The sequence below is a fragment of the Cajanus cajan genome, chromosome 5 (genome assembly GCF_000230855.2).
Source record: "Cajanus cajan strain Asha chromosome 5, NIPB_CcT2T_4, whole genome shotgun sequence".
Lineage (NCBI taxonomy): Eukaryota > Viridiplantae > Streptophyta > Magnoliopsida > Fabales > Fabaceae > Cajanus > Cajanus cajan.
Window position 1 is genome coordinate 22033154 of NC_138521.1, and position 12071 is coordinate 22045224.

At 36.1% G+C, this 12071-nt stretch overlaps 1 non-coding gene across 1 annotated transcript; it reads right to left on the reverse strand.

Moving 5' to 3' along the window:
- Positions 1-6728: 6728 nt before the first annotated feature.
- On the reverse strand, positions 6729-6835 carry LOC145958495 (small nucleolar RNA R71). The gene has a single exon (XR_014434336.1). It is a non-coding gene; the product is annotated as a small nucleolar RNA R71 (small nucleolar RNA).
- Between the last annotated feature and the right edge of the window lie 5236 nt (positions 6836-12071).

The following is a 12071-nucleotide window of genomic DNA, read 5'->3' on the forward strand; positions in this document are numbered from 1 at the left end:
GAAAAAACGTGAAAATAAAAAAGATGAGTATTCTATTAAAGATTAAAAATAAAAACATGTATTTAATAAATGATATTTGTGACATCCTAATTTTTTAAATAAATAATATTTTATAATTTTTAAACTAATTAATTGAATTAGAAAAATAATTATTTTTTAAAAATTGATTTTTTATATGGAAGTAGTTTTAAGAAAATAAGAAAATTCTCGAGACTTGTTTAATAATTAAGATAGGACATAAAAGTACGATAAGTTATGTGTGGAATAAACATTAATTTTATCCAACATTTGGTACACATCATTATAATATATCAGTAAATATTTTTATATTATATGTTATGCATTTATATATACTAATATAAATCATATTTGTTTATAAGATTGATCTAGGAAGATTAAGAATAAATAAGTTATTTGTTTGTTCTACTGACATAAATTGATTTAAATCAATTTTAATCTTTTTTACTACCTTCGTATGTATAAGAAAGTATTAGATTCTATATTAATGTCACGTTAACTATTATGTAGTTGTAAGAACATACTTAATGAAATCACTTATATGATGTAAGGTCAATTATATGAGATTTTGGAAAAATCTCTAAAACACTAAGCATTCACATAGCTTATTGGCCCACAAAAATTATAACGATAAGATTGCGAGGATGTGATGTGATTGGTGTAACACAGTGTTTTTCATAAATACGTATTATTGTAATATATGTATTTATGTATATTGTTTATGTTGTTTTATGATGTTTTGTTTATTGTGGAGTGTGGATTAGAGATGAGATAACCCTTGGCTTGATATATTAGTGATATAACTTGAATGTGTAACAGTTGGTCTAGAAAGGATTGAGATATACAAAGAAACTTAAAAGGTTTCAAATTTCAAAATTCTATAAAGAAGTTAGAGAGAAGGTCTTTAGAATGTTGCTAAAGCTTTTTATCATCTTTGAAACCATGGATCTTCTTGGTAGGGAGCTCAACTACGGTAAGGGAATAAGCTTGATTGTTGTTTATACATATCATATAAATGTTGTTGTTTGGGGGGGGGGGCGTAAATCCTTGTTGCTTGAGTTGGTGCCTCAAAACTCATTGCATGTGTTGTTTCCTACTTAATGTTGAATTGAGGTTGTTTAGATGTATTGTGAGAGATTGCATGTTGAAAGTGATGCCTAAAAATGCCCTACACATTAAAGTTGTAGAGCATTTTCACTTATTGAGTTAGTTGTCATCAAGCAGGACTTCTTAGGTCCTTGATTTTCACTCGAGGACAAGGTTTCACTTAGCGAAACCTAATGAACATGATAAAGCTCTACTAAGCGAGAGGGGCTTACTCTAACAAGCATAGGTTACTAAAAAGGATGAGTGAAAGCTACTTAGCAAGGTGGTTTCGCTCAACGACAAATGATCCCTAGAAGTGGATCACGTTGTGAGTCACTTAGCAAGGGAGTCTTATTAAGTGACAGTTGCCTTTGGATTTGGGACATGTCGTAAGTCACTAAATGAGTGTAACCTATAAAGCAATGAATAGCCTCTGACTTTGAGGCCAATAACTATTGCTCAACAACGCGGATGTCGCTAAATGAAATTGTCCCATTGGGTTGGGCATGATGTGGTTCTATCTCAACCCAAGTTAGTGGCTAAGCAAGCATTTTCCTTTAACTTAGTAAGGTAAAGAGGGTTCCTCAATGAGTAGGGCTTATTTACTGAAAATCCATTGATGTGTGGTTTCTGTTAGAAAAGAATGGCATAATCCAAGAGGGGGGGATGAATTGGATTCTATGACCATTTTAAAAATTATCAGAGTATTTAGGATCTTTATTTCACTAAAACTTTTCTAAGACTGAATTTTCAAATGAAGCTCCTTTAAAGACTTGTTATGGAAGTATGAATGATATATGCTTTCTTGATTACAAAATAGTGAGGTTCAAATGTAATGCTCTAACTCAAATTAAACCATCAATATTCACACACACAAGTTAATCAAGAATTATCTTCTTTAATATTCAATTAAGAAATTACTCAAAGTAAAAGATAAAGGTAGAAGAAGATTGCACAAGTCTTTTATACTGGTTCAGCCACTCCACATGTGACCTACATCCAGTCCTTAATCAGCACCTGATCAAGATTTGTTCCACTATCTCAAGGAAGAAGGTTTACAAGCACACACACATGCATATACTTCAACACAAAAGATAACCACTTTCTTGACCCCAAGAAAGCACCCCTTGTAGAAACCCACTACAAGAAACCTTACCACTTGAGAAACCATTCTCAAGATTTTACAAGTATTCACACAGAATAAAGGAACGAATTCACCTGGAATTCTTTGACACAAATCTTAATCTTCCCCTTTCAAGAATGATATGATGATGATGATCTCCTTTCAATGTTTTTCATAAACATTTCTCTTCTTGGATTCACAAAGAAAACTCTCCAAGATGTCACAAAGACTCCACAAAAACGTTTTTCTCAATTTGATTATCAGTTCTAACTCTTTTTTGAAGTTTCTCAAAGTTCAAACTATTTATAAAAGTCTCAGACGCAGATAATCGATTATTTTAAAGAATAATCGATTATTTTGTTCTTCAGGTTTTCTGGAAATCAACCAAGAGCAATATAATCGATTATTTTGCTAGATAATCGATTATTCCAGAGAGTTGTTTCTGGGATAATCGATTATTTTGGCAAATAATCGATTATTGCAGCAAGGCATCCCATTTTTCCTGTTGCTGGAATAATCGATTATATTTAACGATAATCGATTATTTTGAGTTAGTTTTCAAAACTTCGTTTTAAGTCTCAAAATAACTTTCCAACCTTTTCACTCATCATCATATACTCCCTACTTAGCTCAGATATAGATTTTGCTTATGCACAAAGCATACTAAGCACACACAACATAAAAACTCATTCAAAACACTTTATTTTCTAAACTCTATTACATAGCATTTTCTTGACTTTGTTTTTGTGCATCCAAGTTGTTCTTCCAAGTTGTTGTTGTACACACATGTTGTGATCATCAAAACTTCTTTAAGCTTCAAGCTCTCCTAAGCTCAACAATCTCCCCCTTTTTGATGATGACAACCCATGACTCAAATCATGTCAATCCAATGCTATCGTGCTTCAATCTTTTCTTTAATTCCAACATACAAAACCTGCACAATACACACACAACAAGCACAATACCTGCAAAAATAACAACTAACCACACAACTACCTTTTCTCCCCCTTTGGCATTATCAAAAACAAATCAAGCTATGTATCACAATATCCAAGTCAGAATTATTGATTCAGCAATCCAAACTCATTCAATTCTAAACAATCACAAAACAGAGTATCATATACATCAACCATGATACCATCAACTATGAATCAATTATGACAATCATTTATACTCAAAACAGAGTATTGTAATCAGCCATCAACCAAGGCTCAATTTGCTCATCAAATTTCAAAACAGAGCATTCACACATGCTCTCAAAACCAGAGCATTTTTGCATTAGTTAAGCAAAACAGAATTATGATACCACATTCAAAACAACAAATCAGCAAAATAAAGTCCAAATTTCATCAGAATTTAATTGTTCAACACCAGAAAACATTAAAATGTTCAGAAATTGAAAACATTACAACCAAATCAAAATTAATTGTTCAAAAATAGAATTTAAAATCCTAATTAAAACTAATTATCAAACATCAAAATAGTAATCAATCTTCATCCTCCGGTATGCCAAGATGAGTCTTGAGCAGCCTTACTTCATGATCCAGATCATCAAACCTGTCAAGAATACCAGAAAACAAAGATTCATGTCTCCTTGACATTTCCATTACCGCATCCAGCTTGTTTATCATGATTTGCTCAAATGGTGAAAACGGTTTTGGCTCCGCTTCAGTCTCCCTATTAGGTTCAGCTTCCACCTGTGGTGGCTGATCCTCATCATGTGACGGAACACCGTCTTCATCAGTTGCCTGCTCCGGGGTAGGGGGTACATCTCCTTTGAACACCCATTTGTCTTCTTGTTTAAGCATTCCCATGTGATGTTGATAGTAATATTTTAGTATATCTTTATTTATGTGTTTTTACCTTATTTGATTCTTTTTAGTATCCTATATTCATGTTTTAGTTTAGATTTGCATTAGTGAATCATTTAGGAATTAGTTATAAATTTTACTAATTTTCCGTAAGAATTTCCTGTTTTGACACAGTTTCTTGTACAAGCCATATCTGGAGCTATTCAACTCGGAATTTGGCAAACTTGGTGTCCCTGTAAAGATAAGACAGAGATCTACAATTCTCATGTTGGACGAAAAACCCAGTTTGGACATTTCAGACCCAAAATCGTGCTTTAAAGTCGCGGCTCTGCACTGAATTGTTCAGCTTGTCATGAAACTGATTAGTTTAGTTAATTAGGCTTTTCAATTGTAATTAGTGGACTGGACCTTTGGCTTTAGGCCCATTATTTTGTCTTTAAAACCATGTAATGACTCAGGAGTGGTGTCTTGAAAAATTTTTTGTTAGATTTTCAGATTGGAGATTACTTCCTGAAGAAGTTTCTCTTCCAAGTTCTCTCTTCTCTCTTTAGAAACTTTGCATCTTTCTCTCTCACTTCCTCTTACACGAATTTTTCTCTGTCTCACGGAATTTCTTCTCTCAATTGGAATTTGCTGCAACATGATAATGAGGCAAAGCTAATTCCTTAATCGGTTTAAGGTTTCAAGAACTACGGTAAATTTGAGTTTCTAATTTTTACCGAACGAATTCTTTCTTCTTCTTCTCCTCTTTTCTGTTTAGTTTAAATTCGGTTTTCATGATATTGAATCTCTGTTTTGATTCCTAATTTAAAATGAGAAGAAGTATTTTCTGATTAGAAATAACCTAAATCCCTAATTCAATCGGTTACTTTTCTTGAATTTTGTTGAAATTTGGAATGTGCGATTGTAGTTTCTGTTTTAATAAAATTCAAAATCTAGATTTAGAAAACTGTTTGGATTAATTTCGGATTGAATTAGATGGATTGAGAATTCGTATTCATTGTGAACAATGATGATTATACTGTAGGAATTGAAACCTTGAACTGAACTCTTATACTACTGAAATTTTGTGTTGATTTGATTTCTTTGCTTTCTTGATACTGTTCTAATTGTTTGTTTGAAAATTTCCCCCCGAGTTCTAAATTGATTTACATACATGATTAAATTCAAAATACAATGTGCTTGTGTCCTTGAGAGATGACCTAGGTTAAGTCCTCTATATTACAGAAATTTGTTGAAGAACCTAGAATTGTTTAATAGTGATACGACTTAGCTATCAAAATGGCGCCGTTGCCGGGGACATAAGTCATTTTGTTTTGATTTTTATCATGTATACTAACTGTTTGTAGAAATTTTTTCGAATTTATAGTGTAGTATTTTGTAATTCAATTGTATCTTTGATTCTGTCACTAATTCTGACTCTAATCTGTCTCTAATTCATTGTTGTTTTTGCAGTTTTGTTTTCAATACTATTGTGTTTGTCTTTGAATTGTCTTGTTTAGGTAATTTGTAGTGTTTTTGTAGCAATATTGTGTGGTTTCTTTGCGTTTTTTTTGTGTGCTGTATTTTAGCTGGAAAAACAAGGAAAGGAAACAGAGGAAAAACAGAGGAAACACATTCCAAAAATAGAGGACTAGTAGAAATCATTTCCTGAAGAATTTGGTTTTGGCTCTCCATGAAACCATTCCAAAAATCTTCTATGAGTTCTGTATAATTTTTTGTAGGGGTATTTTGGTCTTTTTTTGCGAAAGTTGTCAGATTGGGCTGAAAATTGGTGGGAAGGTAGCTAAAATTCATACATCAAGGCACCCCTATTATGGAATAACTACAGGTGTTGGGGGTCCTTTTTGGCAAATTCCTTCATTTAGACCACTTTTTCAATTTTTTACTGTTTTTGATATTTTTAAAATCACAAAAAAAATCTCAAAATTAGGAAATCATGTATGAAATGATGTTCTGGTGGTGAAATATTTTTTAAAATTCATTTGGTATAGTTTTGCATGTTACAGTTGCTTATATAGTAAATATTGACTTTTCTGTTGACTTTTGACTTTTTTGTTGACTTTTGACTTCATAACCTTGTATGTGTTCTTACTTGCATGACTAGGTCCAACCCTGGTACATTACATGATTTTGATCCTGAGATAGAAAGAACACTTCATCATAGGTTAAGGTCTAAGTCTAGTCAGAATAATAATAGTAGTATAGTTAATTCTGAAGTAGTTATTAATTCTACCTTTAATTTTCAATCCTGCTCAAATAGTGATACTTTTAATTTTCAATCTTGCTCTTCTTCTGAAACTGATTCTGAATTTGATATCATGGCTGATAATCGTGAACTCACTTTGAAGGAATTGGCTACACCTAATGTTGTGTATCAACCATGGTGTGTCCAATATCCTGATAATCAAACAAATTATGAGCTTAAATTTGGACTTATCCATTTGTTGCCCAAGTTTCATGGACTTGCAGGTGAAGATCCTCATAAGCATTTAAAGGAGTTCCATGTAGTGTGTTCCACCATGAGACCTCAAGGAGTTCCTGAAGATCATGTCAAAATGAAGGCATTTCCTTTCTCTCTGGATGGTGTTGCAAAAGATTGGCTCTACTTTCTACCAACAACAATCACTACATGGAATCAAATGAAGAGGTTGTTCCTAGAGAAATTCTTTCCTGCATCCAGAACAACAACAATTAGGAAAGAGATTTGTGGTATAAGGCAACTGAATGGAGAGACTTTGTATGAATACTGGGAGAGATTCAACAAGCTGTGTGCTACATGTCCTCAACATCAAATTAGTGAGCAATTATTGATTCAATATTTTTATGAAGGACTAACCTGGATGGATAGGAACATGATAGATGCAGCAAGTGGAGGAGCACTGATGGATAAGACACCAAATGCTGCAAGACAACTCATTTCGAACATGGCAGCCAACACTCAGCAATTTGGATTTAGAGGAGCTATCAAGGGAGTAAATGAGATGGCAATTGGTGCTGGTGCTGGTTCTAGTTCTGTTTGTGGTGTGGATAATCAAAGGCTGGAAAACAAAATTAATGAGCTGACCACCATGGTGAGACATTTAGCAATTGAACAAAAACAACAAGCGAGTACAGCAAGTGAAGGTCCAGCAATAGTTTGTGGCATTTGTTCTTCAGAGGAGCATTATACACATTCATGTCCTACTCTACAAGAAATAGATGCAAATGTTTCTGGAATTTACACCAACCAGCAACAACAATATAGGCTTCCACAACAGCAACAAAATTACAATCCATACTCCCAAACATACAACCCAGGTTGGAAGGATCATCCAAATTTGAAATGGGGGCAACAACAACAACAACCTTCATTTCAACCTTCTGGAAAATATCAGCCTCCATTCAAGCATCAGCAACAACAACCACCAGCACCTACACCTCCTCCTGCACAAAAGAGTGGACCTTCATTCGAGGAGATGATGCAACAGATGGCTGCACAAAATTTACAGTTTCAACAACAACAGTTGCAGTTTCAGAGAAATATGGATGCCACTGTCCAAGATTTAAAGACTCAAATTGGCCAGTTAGCATCTCAGGTAAATCAGTTTCAATCTCAAGGTTCTGACAAACTTCCCTCTCAAACAGTTTTAAATCCAAAGGGGAATGTGAGTGCCATTACCTTGAGAAGTGGAAAAGAGTTACCACCAGTGCAGCAACAATCAGTTGTAGCACCAGTGGAATGTGATTCTTCCTTTGCAGGTGCAACTGAAAATAATGATGCAGCAAAGAGGAGATCAGAGATTCCACTCCCCTTTTCGAATAGACCAGCAAAGAAGAGATTAGAAATTGATACCGAACTGCTGGATATGTTTAGCAAGGTGGAAGTCAACATTCCTCTCCTTGATGCCATCCGACAAATTCCAAAATATGCAAAGTTCCTTAAGGAATTATGTACTAATAAGAGGAAGTTGAAGGGTGATGAGAGAGTGAACATGGGAAGAAATGGTTTTGCATTACTCCAGAAGAAAAATGTGTCTGCCATTATTCCACATGATCTACTTCCTGATTTGCCACAAAAGTGCAAAGATCCAGGAACTTTTACTATCCCTTGTACTATAGGAGAAGAAATGTTTACTAATGCTATGCTGGATCTAGGTGCTTCAATAAATGTTATGCCTGCATCTGTTTTTAGATCATTGCAGATTGGAGACTTGACCCCACAGGTGTGAGCATTCAATTGGCAAACAGGAGCATTGTGCAGCCACTTGGAGTAGTAGAGGATGTGCTGGTCAAAGTAGAAGATCTTCTTTTCCCTGCAGACTTTTACATTCTTGAAATGGAGGATGAGTCATCCAGTCATGCTACATTAATCCTTGGGAGACCATTCCTAAGGACAGCACGGACAAAGATAGATGTGCATGTAGGGACTCTTTCTATGGAGTTTGGAGATAATCTGGTGCAATTTAATATTTTTGAGGCTATGAGACATCCAATAGAAAACCATTCTGTTTTTAGTTTGGATGTTATTGATTTATTAGTTGATGATTGCACAGATTTTGATGATGATCTACTTGCTGATTTTTCTGATTTTACTGACCCATCATGTACTTGTGATGATGATTCATCTATGTGTGCTATTTGTGCAGAAATTAGTGTTGCTATTTCAGGTATAGCAGATTTAGCCACATCAGTAGATGTTCCATCACCAGCATCTGAGACATCATCTCCATCTCTACCTTCTTCATTGTCAGTACCATCCACTGTGCAGACACCATCAGTGGAGTTAAAGCCTTTACCTGCACATTTGAAGTATGCTTATTTAGAGGACAATCAAGGGCTTCCTGTCATTATAGCTAGCATTCTTGAATCTGATCAGGAGGAGAGACTGTTGCAGGTTTTGAGAGACCACAGGAAAGCCATTGGTTGGACTCTTGCTGACCTTCCTGGGATTAGTCCTGCCATATGCATGCACCGGATTCTACTAGAGGATGAGTTTCTACCTGTGAGGCAGCCACAGAGAAGACTCAATCCTACTATTTTAGATGTGGTGAAGAAGGAGGTCACAAAGTTATTGGCAGCAGGTATAATTTATCCTATTTCTGATAGCAAGTGGGTTAGTCCTGTGCAAGTGATTCCCAAGAAGACTGGGATGACTGTGGTGAGGAACCAGGATGCTGAGTTGGTTCCAACTAGAGTTCAGAACAGTTGGCGAGTTTGTGTGGACTATAGAAGACTTAATCAGGCAACTCGCAAGGATCACTTCCCTCTTCCATTCATCGATCAGGTGTTGGAGAGATTGGCAGGTAAATCACACTATTGCTTCTTGGATGGATTTTCAGGGTACATGCAGATTCATATTGCACCAGAGGACCAACACAAGACCACATTCACCTGTCCATTTGGCACATTTGCTTACACTAGGATGCCATTTGGTCTATGCAACGCTCTGACCACCTTTCAGAGGTGTATGGTAAGTATATTTTATGATCTATTGGAGAGTTGCATGGAGGTGTTTATGGATGATTTTACAGTTTATGGTTCTTCATTTGATGCATGCCTAGAGAGTCTATCTAGGGTATTAGATAGGTGTATCCAAACTAACCTTGTGTTAAATTTTGAAAAATGTCATTTTATGGTCACACATGGTATAGTTTTGGGTCACCTAGTCTCTAGTAGAGGCATTGAGGTTGATAAGGCTAAGATAGATATCATTGCGTCTTTACCTTACCCCGCTTCTGTGCGGGAAGTACGTTCTTTTCTTGGACATGCAGGTTTTTACAGAAGGTTCATCCAAGACTTCAGCAAGATTGCACTACCATTGTCCAAGCTTCTACAGAAAGAGGTGGAGTTCATTTTTGATCAGCCTTGTCAACTAGCCTTTAAGGAGTTGAAGAAGCGGCTTACCACCACACCTATTGTACAGCCGCCTGATTGGGATCTTCCATTTGAGCTCATGTGCGATGCATCCAACTTTGCTCTTGGAGCTGTTTTAGCTCAGCGAGTTGGGAGGCTTTCGCAAGTCATTGCTTATGCCTCTCGCACGTTGGATGCAGCTCAAGTCAATTACACCACCACTGAGAAGGAGCTTTTAGCTATTGTATTTGCTTTAGATAAATTTCGTTCATATTTGCTTGGCTCCAAGATTACTGTGTTTTCTGACCATGCAGCTTTGAGATTCCTGTTGAAGAAGCCTGATGCTAAACCCAGATTGATCAGGTGGATGCTTCTTCTTCAGGAATTTGATATTGAGATCAGAGACAGGAGTGGTGCAGAGAATTTGGTGGCTGACCATTTGAGCAGGATTGAGGGGGGGACTGTTGATCCCCTGCCTATTAGAGATGATTTTCCTGATGAGCAGTTGATGCACTTACATGATACTGCTCCTTGGTTTGTTGACATTGTTAATTATTTGGTTGCAGGTGTTCTTCCCCCCAGATTTATCTAGATCACAGATAGCTAAACTGAAAAGTGAAGCTAAATATTATGTTTGGGATGACCCTTATTTGTGGAGATTTTGCAGTGACCAGGTGATCCGCAGGTGTATTCCAGATCATGAGATCCAGTCTGTGCTTCAATTTTGTCATGCTTCACCTGTTGGGGGACATTATGGTTCATACAGGACAGCTAGGAAGGTGTTGGACAGTGGGTTTTATTGGCCCACTATTTTCAGAGATGCACATCAGATGTTCAGCACCTGTGAGCAGTGTGGGAGAGTAGGGATGGCCATTACACGCAGGCATGAGATGCCCCAACATCCTATCATTTTCTGTGAGGTTTTTGATGTTTGGGGTATTGATTTTATGGGTCCATTTCCTCTATCTTTTGGTTACACTTATATTTTACTAGCTGTTGATTATGTTTCGAAATGGGTGGAGGCTAAGGCCACCAAAACTAATGATTCTAAAGTTGTTGTGGATTTTGTTAGATCCAATATTTTCTGCAGGTTTGGTGTGCCTAAAGCCATCATCAGTGATAGGGGGAGCCATTTCTGTAATAGGAGCATGTAGGCTTTGCTTCATAAGTATGGGGTGGTGCATAGAGTGTCTACAGCTTATCATCCTCAAACTAATGGGCAAGCTGAAGTTTTTAACAGGGAAATCAAGCAAATTTTGCAGAAAATAGTGCACCCCAATAGGAAGGATTGGAGCAAGCTTTTGGAGGATGCTCTGTGGGCACATAGGACAGCTTACCGGACACCTATTGGGATATCTCCTTATAGGATTGTGTTTGGTAAAGCATGTCATCTACCTGTTGAGGTTGAGCATAGAGCATATTGGGCAGTGAAGAATTGTAACTTGGCATTTGACCAAGCTGGTATGCAAAGGAAGCTTCAGTTGCAACAACTTGAGGAGCTTCGGTTGGAAGCCTATGAAAACTCCAAGATTTATAAAGAAAAAGTCAAGCGCTTTCATGATAGTCATCTTTTGAGAAAGGAGTTTAAAGTGGGCCAACAAGTATTATTGTTCAATTCTCGCTTGAAGCTCATTGCCGGTAAACTTAGATCAAGGTGGGATGGTCCTTTTGTTATTACTAATGTGTTTTCCCATGGTGCAGTAGAAATTAAAAATGAAGTTACTGGCAAAACTTTCAAAGTGAATGGGCATCAACTTAAGGAATTTCATCAAAGTCCAAAGTTGGAGGACAAAGATGTGGAGGACATTTCATTAGAAGAGCCAACTCTTGGACCTTGAGGGAGTTCTACCCCTTATCTATAATTTGAAATTGTCTTTATTGATTGCATTATTTGTTTCATTGAGGACAATGTGTGTTTCAAGTGTGGGGGGAGTTGTTTGCATTTATAAAAAAAAAAGAAATTTCTGTTTTCTGTTTCTAAATTTTGTTTCTGTTTCTGTTTCTGTTTTTAAATTCTGTTTCTGTTTCTGTTTCTGTTTCTAAATTCTGTTTCTGTTTCTGTTTTCTGTTTCTGTATTCTGAATTCTGTTATGTTTCTGTATTCTGAATTCTGTTTTTGTTTCTTTTTTCTGTATTCTTTTCTATTTCTGTTTGCTGTTTTCTGTTTCTATTTTCTGTGCTGTTTTCTACTTTTTGTT